Raw genomic sequence first — 15,047 nt, 5'->3', positions numbered from 1 at the left:
AACGTAATCATTATTTACAATCAGTACCCATCAGAAATATAGTGAATGTTCACATGTATGGTAAGCCTTAAGACAATATAAGAACCAATAAAAAAAATGTCAGAATGTTTGTGTCACCAACCTGTGTTCTGACATTTACACTTATACTGTGAAAAATGTCCTCTATCAATTACTGAAGGAAACAAGGATGACATTTGGACATTTGCTGAAAGAACCCAGTTGATTCTGGCATTTGCCAATAAATGTCAAAATTTTCTTACATTTTCTTCTGAAACTGTTCAAAAAGCTGAATGTTCAGGGGAAAAAAATCTTGTTAAATTCGGAAGTAACCATAAGCTGTAATTCTGCCAACATTTCATGATATTTAAATGAGATCTCATGAGACTTTAACTTGTCATGTGAAACTGAGCAGGATTCCAAGATTCTCATGCAATTTCTAACTTTTATTATTTTGTTTTCTGAGAGATATTTTGGCAGATATTCCCTAAGCTAAAGGATCCTTTTTAAAACTATTATTTGTAGGCACTGAAATTTGTGGCTGCCAACGCAATACAGAGAAGAGGGAAAAGTGCTAATACTATAACTATGAACTGGGATTTGTAACTTTAGTTGTAATATATTTTATTTATTTATGTATTAAATGTTCATGCCGCCCATCTCATTGATACAGTGATCCTGGTATATGAATACCAGGATCTATATGAATTGTAAGTATTAACATGCAAGCTTTGACCAGTGCTAAAAATAATTATGCTTCCCTTTTTATATTGGTGAAATTCCCTGTATGGAGAAAACACTCCTATCAAATGAGCTTCTCAGTTTGGTATTCAGTTCCTGAAGATATAAACGTTGGTCTAAACAGAGTTCAACACGAGAACAACCCACAAAAGACATCAAATCAATATATTTTAAAAAGTTACCTGCTCCCCATAGGTGCCTCTTAACAAGGGCTTCCCTGTGAAATGCTTCTGCTTCACTATGGTGGCTGCTATTATTTTTAATCTTTTCACATCAGTTGGTCCAACATGCTTGCCATTAGCGCTAATGCAAAATAAATGAGTATTTTATGCTAAGATCAGTTGGTCGGCACTCTTTCTCAGGAAAAGGGGTGAATATCACAATAAGCTTTAGCAATGTAAATTATTTCCCCCATGCGGCTACAGAACCACACAAGTTATTCATTTAAAAATTATTAGCATATAAAAACATTATTATCTCTGCAGTTAATGTACACTTCGCTGACAACCTTTTGGACCATTACAATTAAGGAAGGCAGCATCCCTTTAACGAAGTTACAAAACACATTGTTTATTAAAGAGCAAATTATATCTTTAAGTTTAAATATTATAATCCAAAGGAAAAAAAAATTATCATAAAGTAAAAGATCTTTGAAGGGCTCAAGGCCAGAGCTAAGATTATGATTTGTGAAGATGATTTTGGTTAGTATTCATTTAAAAACAAATCCCTAAAATATTTTTTAAAAATTTTTTCCCTAGGAATTGGCATTTCTACTAACGAAGATTTTATTAATCCATTACAAATAAACTAGATGTTATAGTTGTTTGAAAGAAATAGGTTATACTAGAATAAGGGAATAAGTAAAACAATATTTTGTTATAGGATATCCATTTTCCTTGGAGCCAAACAATTAAACAAAGATATTAAATCCTTTTTTACACATTTCAATATGTAGCCGTCAGAAATTCTTTCCCATTGAAGTCAGTAAACATGTCCCATGGATATCAATGAAATATGTTCAGTTAAAATTACCCTTCATAAACATAATCAATCATCCTAAACATATCAGTTGAAATATCTGTTAGCATTTCCACAGGATTAGGGAATTTCAATTTCAAATTTCTATCAGCCACGAAGCTCCCTGGCTGATTTTGGACCAAACACAATCTTTCAGACTAATGTATTTTAAAGGTTTGTTGAAGGAAATAAAGGAGATGGGAAGAGGAAATCATGTATTTTGCCTTGGGGAAAGATGGGATACAAATGCAATAAAGAAAGAAATAAAGATTGAGTACTTACTTCCAATAAGCATTACACAGAAATAACCTCCATTGATCATACTGAAACAGCAAACAGCTCATTAGAAATATCTGATCCTGTCTGTCTCACAGAACATGTACTAAGTGGCTGTCAATGGCAGGTAGGAAGAGAAAAAGGCCCATTTAGCGTGACTACTCTTGGAGAACACATATGGATCCCTCAGAATGGAAAGTGGGTTAAAGAAGCAACATTTTACTTACATGGGGGGAAAAAATTAAACCAGTGCATCCAAAACTATTTCCTAGGGATGAGGCCAAATCTGCTTTGATCTCTAATAACACCAAATTTGGGTTCCTTAAGTTCTCTGTTGAAAGCATTTCTTGAATGAGGCCATGTATTTTGCCTACAGAAACAAAAGAGAACTATTGAAGAACTTATGGAATATGATGACAAAGGTCTTCAAAAAAAAAGGGCATGGCAACAAAGTAGGAATATGTGCTCTGGACCCTTTTCATCCGTGCTGGTGGTTCCATGCAGATACTACATAAAAAGTGTGAAAAGAATATAGAATAGAATAGAATAACAGAGTTGGAAGGGACCTTGGAGGTCTTCTAGTCCATCCCCTTGCTTAGGCAGGAAACCCTATACCACTTCAGACAAATGGTTATCCAACCTGTTCTTAAAAATTTCCAGTGTTGGAGCATTCACAACTTCTGGAGGCAAGTTGTTCCACTGATTAATTGTTCTAACTGTCAGGAAATTTCTCCTTAGTTCTAAATTGCTTCTCTCCTTGATTAGTTTCCACCCATTGCTTCTTGTCCGACCCTCAGGTGCTTTGGAGAATAGCTTGAGTCCCTCTTTGTGGCAGCCCCTGAGATATTGGAACAGTGCTATCATGCCTCCCCTAGTCCTTCTTTTCATTAAACTAGACATTCCCAGTTCCTGCAACTGTTGTTCATATGTTTTAGCCTCCAGTCCCCTAATCATCTTTTTTGCTCTTCTCTGCACTCTTTCTACAGTCTCAACATCTTTTTTACATCGTGGCGACCAAAACTAAATGCAGAATTCCAAGTGTGGCCTTACCAAGGCATTATAAAGTGGTATTAACACTTCACGTGACCTTGATTCTATACCTCTGTTTATGCAGCCTAGAACTGTGTTGGCTTTTTTGGCAGATGCTGCACATTGCTGGCTCATATTTAAATGGTTGTCCACTAGGACTCCAAGATCCCTCTCACAGTTACCTCTATTGAGTAAGGTACATATACTGTACCTGTGCATTTTGTTTTACTTGCCTAAATGTAGATCCTTATTTTTTTTCACCATTTAATTTCATTTTGTTAGATAGCGCCCAATGTTCAAGTCTGTCAAGATCCTTCTGTATCTTAAGTCTATCTTCTGATAGGCTGATGTAGATAAACACTAATCAGCTCAGTGTTGCTACAGCTTTATTTCACTTCACATATGGGCAGATAAGAAGTAGCCTTTATCACATACACCTACTCCTCCACCGTGAATTCTTTTACAAAAGGCATATATGATTGATCAATGTTGTTAATTATGCTAACTACATTCCATCAATTTTTTTTTGTATTGCAAGAGATCAGCTGCATTCATTTGATTCTTTGTGATAGTAGTAATGCAATTAAAAACAGACTTCTGAATAGTAATAATAAGGGAAGAAAGTATACATGCCCCTTATAAGTGAAAAAAGAGAAATGTATCTACGGACTGCTCTATGCAGTCAAAAATCAATAGTTTTCTTTGGACATTATAAAGAAAGTGCAATGGCTTGGTCCAGGGGTGCTATTCAGCAGGTTCTGACAGGTTCTGGAGAACCGGTAGCGGAAATTTTGAGTAGTTTGAAGAACTGGCAAATACTACCTCTGGCTGGCCCCAGAGTGGGGTGGGAATGGAGATTTTGCAATATCTTTCCCCCAGGAGTGGGAAGGGAATGCAGATTTTGCAGTATCCTTCCCCTGCCATGCCCACCAAGCCACACCACGCCCACCAAGCCACGCCCACAGAACTGATAGTAAAAAAAAAATGAATTCCACTACTGGCTCGGTCTGATCATGTGTGCCTGTACACACACACACACACACACACACACACACACACACACACACACCCCTCAGCAAAGTGCTTCTGCTAAGAAGAAAATCCTTATTTAAAAACAAACAAGTTTAATAGTTTAATGAACATATAATGTGATATGGTGGCTTTCAGGTGCTAGTGGTCACCTCTAAGGCCTTCCATGGCTCTGAAACTGGTTCTCTACAGTACATTCATCTATTGTACAACCAGGTCAAATAAGAATGACATTCTCTATATGCTGCAATCTGCTGGGGCCTCAGAAATGGGCTTTTCAATAGTTGCCTCCTCATTTCCATCAGTTCCTTCACTCTTCAGCTTTAGGAAAGTTGTCAAGATCTCTTCCGTCTAGCACAAGAGGAGGAATGCTCTGACTGGAACCAAGGTTTATAAGTGCACAGGTCTGCAGTTTTACCCTTTGATTTTGACTTGCCTTTTTAATACCTAGTTGGATTGTTTTTCCTTTTACCTCAGGATTGTTTTTACTTTATGATGAGATGGTTATTAATCTGGAACCAGTGGTGGAATTCAATTTTTTTTACTATCGGTTCTGCGGGCTTGGCTTGGTGGGCGTGGTGTGGCTTGGTGGGCGTGGCAGGGGAAGGATATTGCAAAATCTCCATTCCCTCCCCACTCCAGGGGAAGGATACTGCAAAATCCCCATTACCTCCCCACTCCTGGAGAAAGGATATTGCAAAATCCCCATTCCCACCCCACTCTGGGGCCAGCCAGAGGTGGTATTTGCCCTTTCTCCAAACTGCTCAAAATTTCCACTACCTGTTCTCCAGAACCTGTTAGAACCTGCTGAATAGCATCCCTGATCTGGACCCTTTGGGATTGGGTAGCATACAAATGAAGCAAATGAGTAAAGAAGGTAATATTTAGATTTTTTGCAAATTACATTTGTCTAAAAGTTGCAAAACTCATTGGAGGAAAAAAAACCCTCCTACGTGAGTGTTTTAACCAACATTATAGTCGTATGACCATTAATTCCAACTGGGAACTTAAAAGTGAAATCTCTGCTGCAATCCAAGGTCCAGTGATAGTCAGGGAGAATCACTGCCACAGTTGCTCCAGGCAGCTAAGCTCTGCAAAAGACAATTTATTTTCTTAAAATAAGCAAGAAAATATTAAAGCCTGAAGCCTCAAGAAACTGATATGCAGAAAGTAGAGAGACCTGGATTAACTTGTGGCTAAGAAACTTGTAGTAGAACCACTTCTATTAAGAAATATGAAGAATGCCAAAAGCTAAGTAAGCAAGCAAAATACTGGCAGATGATGTTAAATGACTTTTCAGAATAAATTTACAACTTGCTGCAGTACTCCTTCTCTATACTAGTCTGGTTATGAACTTTTTTTTTTTTTTTGAAAAAAAAAACACCCTCAGAACTGATAATTTCCCCAATCTTATCTTAGAGAGACAGCAATTGCCAGTCAGACTGCCAGTTTTTGCTGGCAATACTTCATTGTATGATTTCTGAGAATCCTTTCCAATCATTCTCAATTTAGTCTGGTTTTCAGCTTAGAAAACCAAGAAAACGACTTCCTTTGACTCCAGTTTCTCTAATACTTCTCCTTTCTCCCCATGTCTTTCTCTTCCCCTGCAATCACCTGGTTACCTTTTGAGAAGAGACCCCGAGATGTCTTTTATCGTCATCCTGCCTCACCCTCATTAGGACAGACCTTCAACCATACCAACTGGAGTCATAACATACATTTTGGAGGCCCAGCACTCCACAAAGGCTTCTTTTCAACAAAAGAACTATTTCCTTAGTTTAAAGAGATGTTTAAGGAGGTGGCTGCATATCATGTAGGCATTATAGTGTGTGTGTGTGTGTGTGTGTGTGTGTGTGTGTGTGTGTATGTTTGAAAAACCAATGATTTCCATTGGTTTTCATTTGTGCCATCATGTCATAATTTCAATTGTTCCAATTCCCATTTTTTTTCTGAAACACAGAGGTTCCTCTTTCCCTTGAAACCTTCAAGCAATAAAATACAATAAAGTAGCATTTTCCAGACAGTAGGTCTATTGTGGTCCCTAAAAGTGGGGTACTGCATTGCAGGGCCATGTTTAAGTTCCCCCCCCCAAAGGCTGCCTTGAAATGAAGGACACTTTGTTCCATGGCAAATGCATTTTGATTCCTTGTCATGCAGATCTCCCCATCTTCACATATAGGTCTTTTATATCACTGAGCACCCAGCATCCAATCTTAGCTTTCTGGCCAGGAGCTTATGCATAGTGCTGTAACTGTACGATGCTAGGAAAATTGGAAAGGGTACATTTATTAATGCCATTTGCAGTTATAACTGAAGCACATGTTGCAAGTCAAAAATAAAGAACTTATTTTTGACAATTGAGCAATTCTAGAAGAAGTAGGAAATCATGGAAAATGCTTCAAATTTCTTTTTTTTGAAAGTTTGGCAGATGCATAAGCATCTTGTCATTTTAAAATTACAACTGCATACAGTAGTTATTTACAGCTGTCTAGATACATACTGTATTTAAAAATAAACTAAAAACAGACTGACCAGTCTTCCTTGTTTGAAAGGAACAGAAGGAAATGGAGGATAATCACAGGTGCTCAAACTGGGAAACATCTTGGTCATATTTGACTTGAAGAATAACCTTCCTTACTTCTCCCCTTCCCCTTCCCCTTTCCCTTCCTTCCCTCCCTATCTCCCTCCCTGTCTCCCTCCCACCTTCCCATTAAGAGGAATATACATACTTCATATAGACAGAGAAATTGCAGTCATCATTCCCCAGGGATTTAATACCATAAATACCCTGTTGGACAATAGGATGTCCAACAGGGAACAGCATATTGTGACACAAGTGCAAACCAACATTGCTACCAAAACAAATCCTTATGCAGGATATACTTTTGAAATAGTGAAGGAAATACTGGGTTATCTCAGTTTACGTTACACCAAACAAGATATCTAATATTTTAAAATACTGGAAATGTGTAGTTCTTCAACATTTGCAATTCCATGCTTTGAAATATTCAAATTGCTTTTCTTTTATGAGAGCTCAGGATGCTTAACAAAATTGGTAAGACATATCAGCGCTTACACTGATATGAAGATATATTTTGGATAAATAAGTATTTTTCAGAAACTCATAAGAAATGTGTTTTGTACTTTCATAATAAATACGTATTTTCATATCTAAGCAGCTGATATTCCTAATGTTTTAAACACTTGGAAAATCAAACATGAATGACAACAGAATGATGTATTTCTCTTCTTTCAGTTTTACTAAGGGAAAAAATGTGGAAAAGACTTGGTGACTATCAGGTCTGTAGGAAAATGCGAGATTAAATACTGACCTTTCAAATGTGTAAATTTACATATCAAATGCTGATTTATTTTAATGCCAACTGCTATAGCCCGTTTTCTTTAAATTGTACAAGCCATTTGTGGAGGTTGACAGCTAAGGAGCAAAATCATCAAATAAATCAAATTTTAGTACAGTGGAATGAATAAATGCTCAAAGGCAGGAAAGAAATGTATTTCTAAATGCAATCTTTACAAGATAAAAAGAGATTACTGTTGAGGCTCCATAGACAGAGGTTGGGGACTATAGCTATTTACTTATTTATTCATTCAATTATTTACATAAACAGCTTGGATCACTGTGTTCATATCAAAATGGCTAAGAATACAGATGTTACCAAATTGGAAAGCAAATGAATTAATTATGAAATAAGCTGTTTATACATCCTACCAATTATTTAAATCTATAGATTAAGAAACACAGAACTGAGAAGTACAAAATTAGGTTTCCCAAAGCGAGACAAAGAGGGAGGGAGGGAGGGAGGGAGGGAAAGACATACCAAGGAAGAATTAAGAGAATGCAGTAAATTAAATGCTACTATAATATGCTAATGAAGAATATGTATGAAAAATCTTTTCATGAATGTTCTATGTCAGTACACCAACAGCACATCCAAATTGCTGGGATGATGGCAATAATATGAAGCCTTATAAGACAGTCTCTAGATTAGAAACCCTAGTTTGCACCGAATATTGTGCTACCCCGTTCAGACATGCACACACAGTGGTAGGTTAAAGCTCTTTATTGAGCTGCCTGAGCCCAAGTATACAGTCCCCAGCAGTTCTTGAATAACCAAAGCCCACGCATCCCCTATGAGTCCCAGCTGAAGCTCTAAAGAGTCAGCAAGAGAACCAGTCCCAATCCCCAAAGCTAGGCAGAACAGAGCAAAAGCTCTTGACAAGGCAAGAGTCCCAAAGGCTTGAATTAGTCCATGGGGCAAGGCACAAAGCAGAGGTCCAAATCACAAGTCCTAGGCAAGAAACATGAAGCAGGGCAACCAGACTCGTTGTTCCAGCAATAGCCTTCTCTTGTTGTTGTTATTAGTTGCAAAGTAATGTCCAACCCATCACAACCCTATGGACAACATTCCTCCAGGCCTTCCTGTCCTCTACCATCATCTGGAGTCCATTTAAGCTCTCACCTACTGCTTCAGTGACTCCATCCAGCCACCTCATTCTCTGTCATCCTCTTCTTCTTTTGCCCTCAATCTTTCCCAGCATTAGGCTCTTCTCCAGTGAGTCCTTCCTTCTCATTAGGTGCCAAAGTATTTGAGTTTCATCTTCAGGATGCCAGTACAGCTCCTCACAATGGGTCAGGCTGCCGCCTCATGAGTAGCCTGGCTGACCAGTGTTGTTCCTGTTGCTTCTCATCCCTGCACACCCTTGGATTGGGGGGGAGGGGGTAGCTTCTTTCCCCCATCTCCACTGTCCATTGGAAGCTGTGCTCACTCTGTGCCTGGAATCTCAAGGCTCTCTTGCTGCAGCTGCGACTCCCTCTGCCCGACTCAGCCATCCGGTCATTCCAGCTGCAGTTGCTCTGTCAAACTGGAGCCTGCTGTTTTCCCCAGGCTCATGGTCCTGTTTCCCCCAGAAGTGCTAGGGATCAGCTCCTCCTCTGAACTAGCACCCAGAGAGGAGACCAAATGTCACGTTCAGAGTGAGCCCGGTGAGTCCATCACAAATATTATGAAAATATTTAATAATACATTATTGGTTATTATTAATAATAAGTTATTTGAAGGACCACCTCTTCCTAATTTTATCTGCCTGTCCAACCAGATCCAGTAGAATGGGTATATTTCAGGATCTATTTCTAAGGAGTACATTTGGTGGACTGTAGGCATTGGGGCTTTTCTGCTGGAGTGCCCACATTGTGAGATCAGATCGGCATCATCCAGATCTCTCTTCAAAAGGTCAGGAAATTATACCAGCAGGCCTGGGAACCCTGGGAAATGGGGATCTTGTAAGGTTGTTCCATTAGTCACTCCATCTATTATTTTCTTTTTCATGTTTAGTTCTGCTTTTATGGTTATTAATTTTTAAATAATTGTTATATAATGGTTTTAGGTAATGATTGATTTATATGGATTGTTTTTATGGATTGTTGTAACTACCCAAAGTCACCTTCCATGAGTTGATGGAGCTGACTGTTTTGATCAAAGAAAAGAACGTAAGTATTTTTGTTTCTACTTGGAAACCACTTCTGGGCTTTGTGCTTGAGGTGGAAAAAAAGGAAAGTTTGATGTTGGGTTTTTACTGATTAGATAGATTTATTGTTATAGAAATGGTTAGTTTATACTATTATGGAAATGTAAAAAGTTGAGGTTTGATGTTAATGCCTTATTGTACTGTACCAGAGGGAGTCGGAAGTCAATGCCTTTTTCTTCTTTTTTTCCACTTCTTTTCTACACTTCTCTCTTCCCCTTTCCCTCCCTTTTGTTTCCTACTATTTGCTTTTGTATTTTTGTATTTTATATTACATTCTAATAATACTGTTAAAACCCATAAAAGAAAAGGAAAAAAAAGATAAAACTTTCCATGAGATGAATGGTCATATAAATGTGATAAACACATAAATGCATAATACCCTCCATGGATATCCTGTGTTGTGGAGAAGGGGCTTGCGATGTTCTGTTGAAGTTGAAAAATATGCCGGCAATGTATCATATTCTACCAGAATACAATACACAATGTAGTGTATTCTACCAGAAAGGACACCCATGCCAAGCAGGTCTTAGTGCAAGAGTTAGAGTAAGTATACCTAACACCATTTATTATGATGATAAAACAAACAAACAAAAAAAGAATCTTATAACAAATCAGTTGTTGCCCAGATGAATAAGGATCGTGCCAGATGTTAGAGCTCCCAGATGTCTGTCAACAAATGGACAATAAGACTCAGGAGCTATAGCTGGCAACCAGGGCCTAGCTTTGTAGGATTACTCGAAGAACAACAACCTCAGATAAAACAAAAGTATTTAATGTTTGAAAATCACACCATTATGGCTTGCTATTATAAATCTGAACCATCAAAGGGGAGCTACTTAAAGTGAATGTTTGAACATTGGAAAAGATTTTATCCAGACTCAAGTATCACTGAACAATGATTAGAGGATCAAAGGTGACTCATTGTCAGATATAAAATATGCAGAGAAGCAGAACTGGGAAAAAATGCTGAAAAATTGTGAAAATGAAAAACTGCCAAATAATAATTAAACAAGAGAAGAAACTCAGGCAACAATTGGAATATAAGGGAAACAACTGATGTGAACTACATTAATGATAACTTGGAAGAAGTAATAACAATAGAACTAGCACAGGCCAGCACTGAAATTAGTTATGAACTGAGACTCCCAACAAGAAGAATTTTTTAAAAAAGATTATGGCATATGCAGAATTACCAGTAGAAAGATAAAGACTGCCAGCATTGAAAGAAGTGTCTAAAACAGACTTGGCACCTAGGGTGTGCAAAGCGCTTGCAAGAATTAAAATTAGCATCTATTCAACAGCCCAATCAGCTTGCCTAGAGTACAGCAGTAGCATTTACAGAAGACGCGGGTATCAAAATTAGAAAACCAAAAGCAAAATCATATTCAATCCCAAAATGGAAGTCAGACTGGAGGCCAAGATATGGAAATTAAAGTCAGATGAAAATAATTTTAAAACCTGAAAGAGCAAAATGTTAAGAATGTAAGGATCATAACAAGTCTAGTACCAAAGCAGGGTGAATGCTCCCGGATCGGACCGGATCGCCCGATCCGGTAGCGATCGCTGCCCGGGTGTCATTACTTCCTGGTTTTAACGGTTCGGCGCGTGCACTTCTGAACCGGTAAGGAAGGTAAGTATATTTCACCCCTGTACCAAAGCATTGGCTTAGCAACACGAAAAAGCAACTTTGAAAATTATAATTTTAAAAAAATAACATCAATAGCTGGAAAAATTGAATGCCATGAGGGATAAATCATTCTATTTATGGGAAATCAGCTATTTCAGTCAGACCAAGGTGATTCTACCAAAGTATAAATTGCAACAGAGATTCTGAACACGGAAAAACAAACAATATGATTTTGATGTTATATATGTTGATGGCAGCAAGATTACTTTATGCACAAAAAATGGAAGGACACTTTGATTCCCATAATGGATAAATGGCTGCAAAAGTTGATGGAGTTAGCAGAGATGGTCAAATTGACTGCTTTTATTAAAGAAAAAAAAACCAGTTATTTTTGCTTCTACTTGAAAACCGCTTCTGGACTTTGTGCTTGAGGCTGAAAAAAAATGAAACTTTGATTTTAGGTTTCACCAATTAGATAGATTTGCTGTAATAGAAATTGCTAGTTTATATTGCTATGTAAAAGTAAAAAAAAAAAGTTGATGTTTGATCCCTATTATCTTATTCTACTGCACTAAAGAGAGTTAGAAGTCAACACCTTTTCTTTCTTTACTCTCTTTCCCCTACACTTTTCCCTTTCCTTCTCCCTCCTTTACTTCCTACTATTTTCTTTTATATTTTATATTATAAACTAAGAAAAAAGGAAAAGCAAACAGGAGGGAACAATCCAGTATTGAAAATATCGATGGGAAACTCAAAAAGACTATAATAAAAATGCTGAGTGGATAAAAGAATTTGAAAATGAATTTAGTAAAAATCAAAATGGAAGACCTAATAATGACGGCAGAAATGGTTAAAAAGGATTCAGCCTGGAGTCATCCTTGCCAAAGCCTTGGGCAAAAAGTCAGGTCTTCAAGGCTGTTCAGGATAGCAGTAGGGTGGGAGCTATGCAAGATTCAGAGATAGTGTCTAACCTCTCAATCCAGAGATTTAGACAGTGCTACGGAGGAAGTATGCTTCCAGAATACTATGGCAGTCCCTCAGTTAACTAAGATCATGCCATGCAGAGCTTTATAGGTGGCAACCAGCTCCTTGAATCACACTCAGAACTGTGGCAACCAGTGCAGATCATCAAATGGAAGCATTACATAGCATATCAAGACATGCCTCTCACTGTCACTGGTACATTTCAAGCAGGACATAAAACTGCTTGTGGTTGTGACACTCTAGCCAAAATGTGCAAGATTGAGCAGTACTCATTTTTACTGTTAGCAGGAAATATTGAATTTGACATGAGAAAGCCTGGTTGGTAATCTCCTTTATACTTTCTTCCTATTTCTAGAAAACTTTATATAAATGCATTAATTGACCAAAGTCATTGTGAAATGTGAAGTCAATATTTATTGGCCTATTTAATGACAAGAATGGCATATGGAAGATTGTGACAGAAGTAAATGGTAAAAAAAAATCAATTAAGAAAAATAGATACATTGTGTTTCTATGAAACTGAGAGAATGAAAAAGATACAATAGATATGAATGAAGGTGGTTTGAGATTTTGTGGAATGCAGTTAATGCTAAATGTAGTGGAGTGAATTCATGAAGAGGTTTAATGAAGAGCCGCGATGGAGCAGTGGTTAGAGTGCCGTACTGCAGGCTACTTCTGCTGATCACTGGCTGCCAGCAGTTTAGCAGATTGAATCTCACCAGGCTCAAGGTTGACTCAGCCTTCCATCCTTCCCAGGTCTGTAAAATGAGGACCCAGATTGTTGGGGGCAATATGCTGACTTTGTAAACTGCTTAGAGAGAGCTGTAAAGCACTATGAAAGTATATAAGTCTAACTGCTATTGCTAATTATGAATGAAAGGATAGAATACATGCCAAAGGGTACTGATTGGTATCATCTAAGTCAGAGGTCTTCAAACTTGGCAGCTTTAAGACTTGTGGACTTCAACTCCCAGTATTCTCCAGCTGGGAGTTGAAGTCCACAAGTCTTAAAGCTGCCAAGTTCGGGGACCCTGATCTAAGTTGTTGTTGTGGGAGTATATAAAAATAGGAATTTGGGTTAGTGATGGTTGTCCCATGGACAATGATGGTGATCGTGGTAGAATCAGATATTAGTTATGGGCAAAATAATACAACATTCTGAATTATCAGAGAAAATCATAATTCTATCAGATAACATGAATCAATGGATGGAAATGAAATGAGATAATATAGGAAAACTGATAGGCTGCTCAGATATCAAAGAATGAATATCTGTTTAGGAAAAATATGTATGTTTTGAAAATATGGTTTAAGTGTAAGTCTATTGATACAAATGCATAAATGTAGTCTTAAATATAAATCATGAAAAACTGAGGGAATACAAAGATGGTGTGAGATTCTGATGGTGGGACAAGCAGTTTTTGTTAGTGTCAAGAGTGGACGTTGAGAAAAATGAACATGGGAAACAATAAAGGTAAAAGTGGCAATTAGAGTAGAAGTGAATGAGAAAGGAGAAGAAAGTGTGAATCCTGCATGAAAAACCATAAAACAGATTAATCACCTAATAGAACAAATAGAAAGAGGACAAGGAAATATAATGTGGAAACTACTGGAACTAAATGATCTCACAAAATGTCACAATAAATATGTGATATTACACTAACGGGTAATATGAAATAAATGTTCGATGGAATGATGAAATAAGAAAAGCCCAGGATGAGAACAAATGCTGTTATTTTTCTTCTGTACAAAGGAAACTAGTGAATGCAAAAATGACAAGAAGATTAGTTTGTTACATATGCCTGAATATTTAGTAAAATTCTAATTAAAGGGACAGAAGAAATGAAAATAAGCAAAATTTGGGAGGTTTAATATAGATTTATGTTAGTCAGGAGATGTGCAAAGCCGATTTTTGCTTTTCAGCAGATCACTAAGAAACGCATGAATTTGCAAAAGTTTATTTAATGTTTGGTAATTAGCAAAAGTGACTAATAGGTGAGAATTATATGTTTTGTATGATTTGTTGCTATTTACGTTAACCAACTCTAATAGATGTACAGGAACTACAGCCAAAGTTAATGCCACAGTAAAAATACAATAACTAAAACAATATATAATTACTATGAAAAATTGAAATTAATCACAATTGCAGTTGAGGATTGATTACAGAATTCAGTAGGAGAGGTAAATGATAGAAGTAGAGTATCCGTGAGAATAAATAAAAAGCTTAGCAAATGGTTTAAAACTAAACAGAGGTTAGACAATAATATCTGATCTCCCTTTGGATGATTAATATATTTATGGCTAATGAAACAGGAATGCTCATGATTATTGGGGCTGTATTATAGGTGTACTTTTATATGCCAATGATGTATTGCTGGCTGAGAAGTCAAACAATTTGCAACAAATGTTATGTTGTACAATGCAACAAGAAGCAAGGATCAGAAAATTACTATCTCAATTACCAAGATAGTTGTCTTTGTGGAGTCCTTGGTGTTCTCTGAGTTTGGTTGTTTGCTTGCAGAGATTTCTTAAGTAACATCAATAGTTTAAGTATGTGTGAGGCTTGCTCCTTGTTTATATGTAATATTTCTCTTACCAGTGAATATATATAGAAGCTTGGTGGCAAGTGAAAACGTTAGGCAATTCGTGGAAACTTGCCATTCAGACAAATCACTCATCAATAAACCCATGAAAATAGGCCATATTTGCTCACCATTCAAAAAAGGCAATAAAAATCTAACAAAAAAAAAAAAACAACTAACAGGAAAAACCCAGATAAGCAGGATTAATACCAGAG

At 37.1% G+C, this 15,047-nt stretch overlaps 1 protein-coding gene across 1 annotated transcript in view; it reads right to left on the bottom strand.

The window, feature by feature from the left end:
• Positions 1-15,047, bottom strand: part of DPYD (dihydropyrimidine dehydrogenase) — a 584,219-nt gene that overhangs the window by 327,571 nt on the left and 241,601 nt on the right. The window lies entirely within an intron of this gene.

This window comes from Pantherophis guttatus, chromosome 3, assembly GCF_059756535.1.
Source record: "Pantherophis guttatus breed Tessera chromosome 3, ASM5975653v1, whole genome shotgun sequence".
Classification (NCBI taxonomy): Eukaryota; Metazoa; Chordata; class Lepidosauria; order Squamata; family Colubridae; genus Pantherophis; species Pantherophis guttatus.
This window is presented reverse-complemented; position numbering and strand designations above follow the sequence as displayed.